The sequence below is a fragment of the Lepus europaeus genome, chromosome 13 (assembly GCF_033115175.1).
Source record: "Lepus europaeus isolate LE1 chromosome 13, mLepTim1.pri, whole genome shotgun sequence".
NCBI lineage: Eukaryota > Metazoa > Chordata > Mammalia > Lagomorpha > Leporidae > Lepus > Lepus europaeus.
Genome location: NC_084839.1, coordinates 99,418,313 through 99,432,338, shown reverse-complemented (window position 1 = coordinate 99,432,338; position 14,026 = coordinate 99,418,313). Strand labels below are relative to the sequence as shown.

General features: G+C 38.6%; 1 pseudogene; it reads right to left on the bottom strand.

Moving 5' to 3' along the window:
- Positions 1 to 12,968: 12,968 nt before the first annotated feature.
- LOC133772281 (ubiquitin-conjugating enzyme E2 variant 2-like) lies at positions 12,969 to 13,406 on the bottom strand (annotated as a pseudogene).
- Positions 13,407 to 14,026: the final 620 nt, after the last annotated feature.

Sequence of the window (14,026 nt, the reverse complement as noted above, 5' to 3'; positions counted from 1 at the left end):
GCAAACCAAAACTCCAAGATACCACTTCATGCATACAAGGATGTATAATAAAAAGATGCAATAACAGATATTAGAAGGTACACAGAAACTGAAGATTTCAGATATTGCTGGGGTGATTATAAGATAGTGTAAGTATTTTTGTCACTTCCTCAAAATGTAAAATATAGTTATCTTGATCATCCAGATCAATTCTACCCCCAGACATATACCCAAGAGAAATAAAATATATCCATAAAAAATCTTATCCATCTATATTCATAGTATCATCATTCACTCTCACCAGGAAGCAAATAACCCAAATAATGATCAAATGATAACAAATAAATGAAATGTGGTAGTACTATTCTGCAAAAGAAAATAATGAAATACAGGTACATGCTACAATATGAGTGGACATCAGAAATATTGTGGTAAATGAAAGCAGCCAGTTTCAAGAGACAAAGTACAGCATGTTATCATACATACAAATGTTAGAAGGAAATCTATAGAGATAAAAAGTACACTGATGTACTTTTTATATACATAAGCATAAGCAAACTGAATGAGATGGGGCTGTAACAGAAAATGACCCACCAGTGGATACAAGGTTTATTTGGGGTGATGGAATGAAAATGTTCTAAAATTAGATTTTGGTAGTAGTTGTAGAATTCTACAAATATACTACAATCTACTGAATTATATATATACAGGTGATATTTAATTATGGTATATAAACTAGATCCAATAAAATTTAAAAAACTTAAGATGGGGATATAAATAGCTTCAAATGATTTGAAGAACAATTTGGAATATCTAATATATTTAAATATATTGTATATATTGTATAATATATTTAAATATATTAGATAGACCCAAGAATTCCATTTTTACCTACATAAAAAGATAAGAGTCTTACATATGAGCACAATGAGGCAGGCTAAACTGTTCATTATATATTCTAATAATGGAAAAAATAGAAATGATAGACATACTGTGATAGTATTTAGAATTCAAAAATGATACACAACATATACCACTTTCAGATAAATAACCATGTAATGATTTCTTAGGGATAAAAACCACTAACTTCAGGGGCCAGGGCTGTGGTATAGTAGGTTAAGCCTCTGCCTGCTGTGCCATCATACTACATGGGCACCAGTTTGAGTTTGGCTGAGACACTTTTTTTTTTTTTTTCAAAAAAATTTTTTGACAGACAGATTTAGACAGTGAGAGAGAGAGAGAGAGAGAGAGAGACGTGGGTCTCCCATGTGGGTACAGGGGCCCAAGGACTTGGGCCATCTTCTACTGCTTTCCTAGGCCATAGAAGAGAGCTGGATTGGAAGTGGAGCAGCTGGGACTCGAACCAGAACCCATCTGGTATGCTGGCACTGCAAGTGGTGGCTTTACCTGCTATGCTACAGTGCTGGTCCCCGGCTGCTCTACTTCTGATCCAGCTTTCTGCTAATGCCTGGGAAGGCAATGGAGGATGGCCCAAATATTTGGGCCCCTGCACACATGTGAAAGACAGGGATGAAGTTCCTAGCTCCTGGCTTTGGTATGCCCTAGCTCTGGCTGTTGCATTTGGGGAGTGTACCAGTGGAAGGAAGATCACTCAGTCTCTGTCTCTCCCTTTGTAACTGCCTTTCAAATAAAGCAAAAAATCTTTAAAAAAATACTAAGTTCATGGTGTAACTGCTGAGAAAGGTGATGGGTCTGGTAAGTAATGAATGTTATCCACAGTGTAACATTACTATTATCAAAAATTCTGTAGCAATCAGAACAAAATATTAATTTATTAACTTGTATAATAGTCAAATAGGCACTGCTTTGATTAGTCTCCATTTTTCTTTTTAGAGATTAAAATATATTTTAACACACAAACATGCCATGAACCAATAAATTTAAAGTTTCCCCAAACATCCAAGCTCAAAATGATTTTTCTGTTTTTCAGTCAATATATCAAGGGCAAATACTCACTTGAGCCAACATTAGAGTACCACTAAAAGTCAAAGGATTCATTTAGTCAAAGTGCTGCATTTTTTTTAAAAAGGTGAAATTACTGTGCATGAATTCAAACACTTTGAAAATCATATGCTCTCTGGCCTTCCCAGTAAAGTGTCACCTGACAAGGTCATTGTTCAAAGAATGTAGTAATTATTCAGGAATGAGGGAGAACATTCAGTGAGGTATTCTCCCTACTGCTTTCTCTGTTGAAATCACAGAAATGACAAATGTAATTAAATCTTTTTTAAAAGTTACCTATGAGGTTTTTTTTTTTTTTTTTTTTTTGACAGGCAGAGTGGATAGTGAGAGAGAGAGACAGAGAGAAAGGTCTTCCTTTTTGCCATTGGTTCACCCTCCAATGGCCACCGCAGCCGGCGCATTGCGCTGATCCGAAGCCAGGAGCCAGGTGCTTCTCCTGGTCTCCCATGGGGTGCAGGGCCCAAGCACTTGGGCCATCCTCCACTGCCTTCCCGGGCCATAGCAGAGAGCTGGCCTGGAAAAGGGGCAACCGGGATAGAATCGGGCGCCCCAGCTGGGACTAGAACCCGGTGTGCTGGCGCCGCAAGGCGGAGGATTAGCCTGTTAAGCCACGGCGCCGGCCACCTATGAGTTTTAAGTTGGGATGGAAATTATTTCTAACCTTATGAACTTTCACATTACACTGTACTAAAAGAAATCCTTCCAGTTTTCCTTTCAGTATGACAGTTAAATAAATAGGAAGTCTTCACTTCTGACCTTTCATAGCTATTCAAAAGAAGCAATTCTGTTTGCCACTATTCCATTTACCAAAGATAAAAATGAAGCAAGTTTAAACACTAATTCATCTCTTTTCCAAGATTTGAATGATTTAAGAAAATTATTATTACAAAAAAACAAAAGAGAGAGAGGGAGACAGAGGGTAATATTTAGCTCCTAAGCCACAGAAGTTAACAATTTATTTCCTTCTGGTAAGGATGATTTTAATTTCAAAACTAAAAGAAAAAGGTAAACATTATATAAATATAAACATCCACAACTATTATCATTATATTAAAGTTTAACTTCTCAGCAGGTGCTGCAGCTCACTAGGCTAATCCTCCACCTGTGGTGCCAGCACTCCAGGTTCTAGTCCTGCTCAGGGCGCCAGATTCTGTCGCAGTTGCCCCTCTTCCAGTCCAGCTCTCTGCTGTGGCCCAGGAAGGCAGTGGAGGATGGCCCAAGTCCTTGGGCCCTGCACCCACATGTTAGACCAGGAAGAAGCACCTGGCTCCTGGCTTCGGATCGGCACAGCACGCTGGCCGTAACGGCCATTTGAGGGATGAACCAATGGAAAAAGGAAGACCTTTCTCTCTGTCTCTCTCTCTCTCTCACTGTCTAACTCTGCCTGCCAAAAAAATAGTTTAACTTATCAGGAAGTTTAAGATTTAACTTTTAATAATATAACAAAATAAATTACCTTTTATTGACATGCTCTCCAAGAGGCATAATGAAACAAAATGTCATATTCTAAAATTTTCTAGACTTCAGTTACATTCATCTTAGGGATGACAAACAGGTCTCATGCTGGAAGCCAACACCGAATGAATAAAAAGGACCACTGAGGATACTACATCAGGAAATGTCCCTAGGGCATATGAGTTGATCAGTAAAGTAGTAGACTTTTTAGGGAGAAAAAAGTAGTGATACGTAGCCAAATATTTCCCAAATTGGCTTTGTATCTATAGCTAGGGACAAGAAAAACTATCATGTTTATTTACCCATAAATATATTTAATGATATGTACTAAAATTGGTTTCTGCCAAAATAATCTAAACAAAATTCAGAGAATTGCTGGCACATATCATAAGAAACAAATAACATACTGAGGGAAAAGGAAGACTTTTTCAACCAGAAGGAATATATAGGAATTGGTAGCAGGGCTGGAGGGAACAACATGAGCCATAAAAGGAAGAAACCCAATGATTCAAAATATTATTGCTTAGCTGATCCTAAACAGTTTATATAAGCAGAATCATACAACATGTTTTTTGTGTGTGTGTGTGTGTGTGTGTGAACAGTTTCTTTGATTTAGCATAATGCTTTCAAAATGCATCCTTGGGGGCCAGTGCTGTGGTGCAGGGGGTTAAGCCTCTGCCTGTGGTGCTGATATTCGATTAGGGGTACAGACTTTTGTCCCAGCTGCTTCTCTTCTGGTCAAGCTCTTTGCTAATGGCCTAGGAAAGCAGTAGGATACGGCCCAATTGCTTGAGCCCTTGCACCTGCATGGGAGACCCAGAAGAAGCTCCTGGTTCCTGGCTTCATACTGGCCTAGCTCCGGCAATAGTGGCCATTTGGGGAGAAAACTAGCATATGGAAGACCTTTCTCTCTGTCTCTCCCTCTCTCTGTAACTCTGCCTCTCAAATAAATAAATAAAATCATTAAATAAAATTCATGTTGTAGCATATATAACTTCTTCATTCCTTTTTATGGCCAAATAATGTTTCATTAAACAGATATATTTGTGATTTTCCATACATCAGTTGATGGATTTTTATGTTATTTTTAATTTTTAACATGTTTTGTTGGATATGTTAAGTAATATGATTCTCATTTTGTGTTAGAATTTCAAAGCACATGACAATTGATACCCCTATAACATCTATGAAATTGCATAACAACCATATTTAATTAATTTATTTATTTAAAAGATTTTATTTTATTTTTGAAAGAGTTTCAGAGAGTGGTAGAGCCAGAGGTAGGTCTTCCATTTGCTGGCTCATTCCTCAAATGATTGCAATGGCCAGAGCAGAGCTGATCTGAGGCCAGAGAGCTGGATTGGAAGTGGAGCAGCTGAGACTCAAACCAGCACCCATATGGGATGCTGGCACTGCAGGCCAGGGCTTTAACCTGCTGTGCCACAGTACCAGCCCCACTACCATATTTTTAAAGCTGTTGAAGATGGAGAAAAACCTATTTTGGTACTCAGCAATAAATCCTTAAAAATCAACAATTACTGAGACTAAATTTACTGGCTTAAGTAAAAAGTATCATTTCTCAGGTACTTCATCTGTTACTGAAGAGATTTCATGTTTAGAATCTGTTCCAATAGAGAAATCTGTTCCAATATAGAAAATGTATAGAAGAAGAATCAAATAACTTGTGCAAAAGAATCATTAAAAGTATCAAGAATAGATATATTATCCATATTATAAAAGGAAGCCCCCACCTAACTCAGATCCATAAAAATGGGTATTACCATCAGAAGAAGTTATATTCCTCTGGGATCCCATTTCCGCTCAACATATTGCACAACTACCCAGAACCCACCCTGAAAACACGGCTGATTCTATCAGTTCCTAGGAAAAGTCTTGATATGCCCCTAACACTCTGGCTTGTTTCCCATTTCTACCTCCCAGTATATTTTTGTTCACTGACTACCATGAAAAAATATGGGAAGGAATACTCGTGTAGAAGTTTTTCTGTAGATATGTTTTCATCTATCTTGGTTAGCATTGCTTAAGAATGGAATTTATTGGGTCATATGTTAACTCATTTTGGAAAACTACTTTCCAACTTGGCTGTGCCATTTTACATTTCCACTAGCAATATATGAGGGCTCCAACTACTGCACACCATTGTCAATGCTTGCTTTGTATTTCTTTTATTTTTTTATTTATTTATTTTTTTGACAGGCAGAGTGGATAGTGAGAGAGAGAGACAGAGAGAAAGGTCTTCCTTTTTGCCGTTGGTTCGCCCTCCAATGGCCACTGCGGCCGGCGCATCGCGCTGATCCAAAGCCAGGAGCCAGGTGCTTCTCCTGGTCTCCCATGCGGGTGCAGGGCCCAAGCACTTGGGCCATCCTCCACTGCCTTCCCGGGCCATAGCAGAGAGCTGGCCTGGAAGAGGGGCACCCGGGATAGAATCGGGCGCCCCAGCTGGGACTAGAACCTGGTGTGCTGGCGCTGCAAGGTGGAGGATTAGCCTGTTAAGCCACGGCGCCGACCTTGTATTTCTTTTATTAACTGTTCAAAGATTATTGATCATTTGTATATATGCTTTTGAAAACTTCAAAACATTTTAGATTTAAACACAGTGATTTGGTGCTTTTTATTGCTGTGATTCTTTTTTAAAGAATATACTCCCTTTATAGGCCACCTATGAGGTGTATAATGTACAATTAATCTCTTCAGTTCTATGGGTTGTCTTTTCATTTTCTTGATGGAGTTCTTTGAAGCATAGGTTTTAATTGTGATGAAGTTCATTTTGCTATTTTTTTCTTTTGTCATTTGTGCTTTTGGTGTCAAAGCTAAACACACACACAGATTTATTCTTATGTTTTCTGCTAAAAAAGTTTTCTAGTTCTAACCTTTAAATTTAGGAATCGTATCCACTTTGAAATATTGGTTGAGGTAGGAGCCAAATTTCATCTTTTTGCATGTAGATAAGTAGTTACTCTATAAAATTTATTGAAAAAAATGTTATTTTCCCATTGAATTATCTTGCAGCACTGCCAGCATTCAATGTAACAATTTGTTTCTGCAAGCCCATTCATTCATCTGTCTGTCATTATGCTAGACCAGACTCATTACCACAGCTTTGTGATAAGCTTTGAAATTGGGGCACATTGTTAAGAACAACTACTTAAATTTGAATGAAATACAGTTTATTTTTAAATATTAATTTTTAATCCTGCAACAATGATGAATTGTTAGGTCTAATCTTGTGTGTGTGTGTGTGTGTGTGTTCTTTAGCTTCCTATACACAAATTAGTTTTCCATCTTTTTTTTCTCCCAGTCTGAATGCCTTTTCTTGTTAAAATTCCCTGGCTAGAAGTTCTAGTACAATGTAAAATACTAGTATTTGAGAGTAGATGTCCTCATGTTTTTCCTGATCTTTCTGAAAAGCAGTCTTTCTCCACAAAAGATGATATTAGCTGTGTGGTTTTCATAAAGGCTTTTAATCAGGTAGAGCACTTTTCTGGGTACTTCTAGTTAGTTGAGTGATTTTATCATGAAAGGATGCTGAATTCTATCAAACACTTATTCTATAGCTATAATAATCAGGTAACTTTGTCCTTGATTCAACTAATTTGATATATTGTATTAATGGATTTTCAGATGTCAAACCAAACTTATTCCTGACATGAATCCTATTTTGTCATAATATGTTTAAATTATTATTTTAATATTGCTGATTTGGTTTGGTGGTATTTTATTGAAGACTTTCTCATCTATATTTCATAAAGACTACTGGTTAGGAGTATATTTTTATGTTTTTGTCTAGCTCTGGTAAAAGGGCAATACCGCCCTTATAGAATAAGTGGGGAGTGTTCCCTCCTCAGGTATTTCTGGAAGCATTTGTGAAGTTTTGATGTTACTGTTCTTTAAACGTTTGCTACAATTTCTCAGTGAAGCTATCTTGGCCTGGGCTGGTAGGAAGTTTGCTAACTCAATTTCTTTACTTGCTAAACAATCTATTCAGATTTTTATTTCTTCTTCATTCAGTTTTGGAAGTTGTTGCCTTTCTAGGAATTTTCCTATTTCATCTAATTTGGTGGCATACAGTTTATACTGTTGCTTTCTGAATCTTTCCTCTTTGTTTATTTATCAGTGTTGTTTCCACTTTTGTTGACAATTCTTGTAATTGAAGTCTCTGTTTTTTGTGGTTAGCCTGACAAAAGTTCTGCCAAACTGTTGATCATTTTCAAGAATCAAATGAGAGTTTCACTGATTTTCTTTATTATGTTTCTCTTCTATACTTATCTATATCTTTGCTCTAATATTTATTATTTACTTTTTTCACTGTGTTTATCTTGTTCTTTTTATCACAGGTTACTGACATGAAGTGTCTTTTTAAAAAATACAGGCATTATGCACATGTTTCCACGTAAGCACTGCTTGTCTTATAAATATTGCTACATTTGATTTCATTTTCACCCATTTCAAAGTGTTTTCTCTTTTTTTTTTTTTTTGGACAGGCAGAGTGGACTGTGAGAGAGAGAGACAGAGAGAAAGGTCTTCCTTTTTGCCATTGGTTCACCCTCCAATGGCCGCCATGACCATGACCGGCGTGCTGCGGTGGGGACATCATGCTGATCTGAAGCCAGGAGCCAGGTGCCTCCCCTGGTTTCCCATATGGGTGCAGGGCCCAAGGACTTGGGCCATCCTCCACTGCACTCCTGGGCCATAGCAGAGAGCTAGCTTGGAAGAGGGGCAACTGGGACAGAATCTGGTGCCCCGACCGGGACTAGAACCCGGTGTGCTGGCGCAGCAGGTGGAGGATTAGCCTATTGAGCCATGGCGCCGGCCTCAAAGTGTTTTCTAATTTCATTTATCATTTTTTAAAGTCACATTGTTATTTTTTATGTTTCTAAATTTTCCTTCTTTCACTTGGTTCTAATTTCATTTCAGTGTGGTCAGCAAACATGTTTTTCATGATTTTAATCATTTAAATTGACTGAGACTTAATAACCAATTTTATAAAAGGACTATTTTAGAGAATAGTCCATGGACTTTTGAGAAGTCTGTATTCTGCTGGTGTATGGAGGATAATTTTTTATTTTTATTTTTTTAATTTTTATTGATGGATTTTTTGACAGGCAGAGTGGACAGTGAGAGAGAGAGACAGAGAGAAAGGTCTTCCTTTGCCGTTGGTTCACCCTCCAATGGCCGCCGCGGGTGGCACGCTGTGGCCGGTGCACTGCGCTGATCTGAAGCCAGGAGCCAGGTGCCTCCCCTGGTTTCCCATGTGGGTGCAGGGCCCAAGCACTTGGGCCATCCTCCACTGCACTCCTGGGCCATAGCAGAGAGCTGGCCTGGAAGAGGGGCAACTGGGACAGAATCCGGTGCCCCAACCGGAACTAGAGCCCAGTGTGCCAGCGCCGCTAGGCAGAGGATTAGCCTGTTGAGCCACGGTGCCGGCCTGGAGAATTATTTTTTAATCAGTTCATATTACTCCAGAATTTCCTTCTTCAGCTATTATTCATTATTGAAAATGAGATATGAAGTCTCTATTTGTAACAATATTTATTTATTTTCATATTGTATTTGAAAAGAAGAAGGACAGAAATCTTCCATCCACTGGGTTACTCAAATGTCTGCAAAAGCCAGACTTAAGTCAAGCTGAAGCCAGGAGTCCAGAACTCAATCTGGGTCTTCCAAGCGGTAGCAGGGTCCCAAGTAATTGATCCTTATCTATTGTGTCATAGGGTATGCATTTGCAGGAAGCTAGAAAATTAGCAAATGAGCTAGACTCAAACCAGACACTCTGAATATTGGATGAGAACATTCAAAGTGGCCAAACAACTGCACCTGCAACTACTATATTTGAATTATCTGTTCTCTGTCTATTGTTGCTTTGTGCATTTTGGGATGTGTTATTAGTGCTTAAATGTTTATAATTTCTATACCTTCTTTATACATTACCTCTTTGTTTCTGTAGTGTGAAAATACTTCAAAAAGTTCAAGAAAAAAATAGGAAGAAAAGATGAGTTTGTTTTAGTAAAAAAAAAAAGTTGAAGCCCATACATAAATTTTTCATAGTATATATTTCCCAACAACTTTTTTAAAAAATAATATTTAATTGTTTAAGAGGCTGGGTTACAGATAAGAGGGAGAGACAGAGAAGTCTCCCATCCACTGCTTCACTACCCAAATGGCCTCAGTGGCTGGAGCTGGGATGATCAGAAGCCAGGAGCCAGGAGCTTCTTCCAGATCTCCCATGTGTGTGCAGGTGTCCAAGCACTTGAGCCATCTTTTACTGCTTTCCCAGGCCATTAGCAGAGAGCTGGATTAAAAGAGGAGCAGCCAGGACAGGAACCCACACCCATATGGGATGCCAGCATCACAGGTAAAGGCTTAACCTACTATGCGACAGTGCCAGCCCCCAACAACTTTTTGAAGATCCCTCATATACTTTTTTCCATCCTTTACTTTAAACCTATTTGTATCTTTGTATTTAAACAATATCCTTTATGTAAAGCATATGGAGGCATTATATTTTCTTACCCATCCTGTAAAGTTTTTTTTTGACTGGAATGTTTAATCTATGTATGTTTAATAAATAAAATACTGACAACATAAAATTTACATTTGTCACTTTACTGTTTTCTAAAACCTTATGTTTTATTCCTCTACTCATTTATTACCATGTTTTTTCATGGTAAACAGTTTTCTTTTAGTGTATCATTTAATTTTTTTTGTTTTTTCCTTTTACCATATATATTTTTAAAGATTTATTTATTTGAGAGGCAGAGTTACAGACAGAGAGAGGGAGATACGGAGAGCAAATCCTTCCATCCACTGGTTCACTCCCCAAATGGCCACAACTGCCAGAGCTGGGCCAATCCAAAGCCAGGAGCCAGAAACTTCTTCCAGGTCTCCCAGGCAGATGCACCCAAGCACTTGTGCAATCTTTTACTGCTTTCCCAGGACATAACAGAGATCTGGATAGGAAGAGGAGCAGCCACGAATTGAACTGATGCCCATATGGGTTGCCAGTGCCATAGACAGAGGCTTAGGTCCACTATGCCACAACACCAGCCCTTACTGTATTTTTTGTTATTGTGTTGTTTCATGTTAAATAGTTTTCTTTTAGTGCATCATTTAAAATTTTTGCTGTTGCTTCCTTCACTATAGTTTTTTCTTTTTTTCTTTTTTTGAAGATTTATTTATTTATTTGAAAGTCAGTTACACAGAGAGAGAAGGAAAGGCAGAGAGAGAGAGAGAGAGAGCAAGAGAGAAGTCTTCCATCTGCTGGTTCACTCCCCAGTTGGTCACAATGACCGGAGCTGTGCCGATCTTAAGCCAGGAGCCAGGAGCTTCTTCTGGGTCTCCCACGTGGTTGCAGGGGCCCAAGGACTTGGACCATCTCCTACTGTTTTCCCAGGCCATAGCAGAGAGCTGGATTGGAAGTTGAGCAGCTGGGACTCAAACTGGAGCCTATATGGGATGCTGGCACAACAGGAAGTGACTTTACCCTCTATGCCATGGTGCTGGCCCCATTCACCATAGCTTTTTCAAGCTTATTTTCTTACTGTTTGCTCTGGGGATTCCAATTAACATCTTTATCCAAAACAATCTAACCTAGATAAAAACTGAATTAATTTCAACTATACACACAAATTTTCTTCCAATAATTCCTCTGTAGTATTACTGTCATACAAATTACAATTCTATACATTCTAAGCTCATCAACAGATTTCTATAATTATATAATTAAGTATAATTTATTATACTTCTATTTTAAGAATTATTTTTCATTTTTACTTGAAAGACAAAGAGATAACAGAGAGAAATAGAGATTTCTATCAATTAGTCTCATTTCTTGAATGTCCTTAGTAACCATGGTTGGGCCAAGAGTCTGGAATTCAATTCCTATCTCCCATGTTGGTAATAAGGACCTAAAGACTCGAGGCATTATCTTCTACCTCCTTGGGTGTGCATTAGCAGGAATCTGGATGGATACAAAGCACAGGAGCCAGGACTCAAATCAGGCACTCCAATTTAAGATGAGGTATCCCAAGTAGTGTCTTTATTTTTGGACAGGCAGAGTGGACAGTGAAAGAGAGAGAGACAGAGAGAAAGGTTTTCCTTTGCTGTTGGTTCACCCTCCAATGGCCACCGCAGCGGAAGGCAGGAGCCAGGTGCTTATCCTGATCTCCCATGGGGTGCAGGGCCCAAGCACTTGGGCCATCCTCCACTGCATTCCCAGGCCATAGCAGAGAGCTGGCCTGGAAGAGGGGCAACTGGGACTAGAACCTGGTGTGCCAGCCCCGCAGGTGGAGGATTAGCCTATTGAGCCACGATGCTGGCCCCAAGTAGTGTCCTAACTGCTGTTTCTGATGAAAACTTAGCTGCTAATTTGACTCTGGTGCCCTTGCACAGGATGGTTATTTTTATATTTTGCTTTTAAGATTATATCGTTTTATAGTCTGACTAGGACATCTAAGTGGGAATGTCTTTGTTTTCATCCTATTTGGAGTTTACTGAACTTATCAGATGTATAGATTATTTTTAATCAAATCTGAGATGTTTTCTATCACTATTATTTAAATATCCTATTAGCTCCATCAGTCCTCTCCTTCAAGACCTCTTCTCATAAATATGTCGGTATACTTGGTAGTATCACACAGGTCTCTAAAGTTCTGTTCATTTTTCTTCAATCTTAGTCTTTCTTACCCCCAGACTGGATAACCTCAGCTTATCTACTCTTATATTCAATAATTCATTTTTCTTCCTGCTCAGATATCAGATTGAGATCCTCTAAATAAATGATTTTTTTCTTGAGGACACTTTCCACATTTTATTTACATTTTAGGACTAACTTTAATCTCAAAATCACATATCTATACAAATATTTCCCCTTTTTGTTGACTTCACTTAAGCTTAAATGTGTGGTTTGTTAAGCAAAGAATGTGAACAAATATTTACCATGTCTGTTACATGTAACAGACAGGAACAGCTTTTAACAGAAATGTATTGACCCCCCAAAACTATTTTTTGTTATAAATAAGGTATCAATATAATCCTGAACATATTTTTATGCTACTAGTAGTCAGCACCCACAGCACTTTAAAATTTAACACAATTTGTGACAATATTCATTGTACCTGCTACTTTAAATAATGTCAACTGCAGCTCTTTCACTAAACAAGATGGATAAAACATGCAATTTCTGTTTGTCCTTATTGGGATTTTTACTTTTCAGAAACACACATTTCCACTGCCATCTCACATGTCTCACCATGCTTGAATCTTGAAAATCTGAATCCTAGTTGGAGCTCTCCAGGTTACTGTTTAAATGACAGTGCCTCAACAAGAGAAAGAAAAATTGTGCTACATTTTTCCTCCTGTTACCTGAAAACAAAATGAGTGTACATACATTAAATATATTACAAATGTCCAGGTCACATATCCCAGCTGGAATTCTTTACTGAATGTGTGGTATTTTGCATTGTGATGTTTAGTCAAGACATTGATATGAGTAGAAGGTTGTTGATTTAAGGCAAGTCTGAGCTTCATTAAAATTAACTGTTGTATGTTTGTTCTTCTGGTGGAGGTAGAAGCTTCATGTTTGCTTTGGACACCATTAGACGTCTTAGCTCTTGAAGTACAACTTGAATGCTATATGCATTTTGCCATTTTGCTACTACTAGTATGCTCTGTGCAGACATCATTCCACTGGTGTTATTTATCCCATTCATATTAATATTCATTATAAATCTAAGTGATGGAGGAGCTTCTGGGTATTTAGGTGCACATTCTACTTTCAGGCTATATATTCTGTTCTCATAATTTGTCCTTGGTGGCCCCATAATCATGCCTGTCCACCTTGTAAGTGTCATATCTTCATCATCTTCAAGGCCCTAGCTAACTGTACTATCAACTACTCCTTTTTGTCCTTCTTCAAGTTCTTCCAACAAGCAAAAATTATGAGGAATTTTAACTCCTGTGGGGATTTCCATCTTCTCCCACAGTCCAAGGCAGCTGCTGCATGCATGGGACAACCACCAAAATGAATTTTTAATTTCAGTTACCATACTTTTAAACACAATTTCTATTTCATTCCTTTTTATAATAGCTATTTTTAAAATTGCTATTCTACATTGGGTAGCACATTTTTTTGGGCAGGCAGAGTTAGACAGTGAGAGAGAGAGAGACAGAGAGAAAGGTCTTCCTTTTTCCATTGGTTCACCCCCCAAATGGCCACTGCGGCCAGCGCACTGTACTGATCCAAAGCCAGGAGCCAGGTGCTTCTCCTGGTTTCCATGCAGGTGCAGGGCCCAAGCACTTGGGCCATCCTCCACTGCATTCCTGGGCCACAGCAGAGAGCTGGACTGGAAGAGGAGCAACCAGGACAGAATCTGGTGCCCTGACCAGGACTAGAACCTGGTGTGCCGGCGCTGCAGGCGGAGGATTAGCCTATTGAGCTGCGGCGTCAGCCAGGTAACACATTGTTCTTATACTTTTCTGTAATTTTTGGACATGGGTTTTTAGTTCTCTGAAGATATTTGACACAGTTAATTTGGCCAGCGCATGGGAGACCAAGAAGAAGCATCTGGCTCCTGGCTTTGGATCGGCGCAG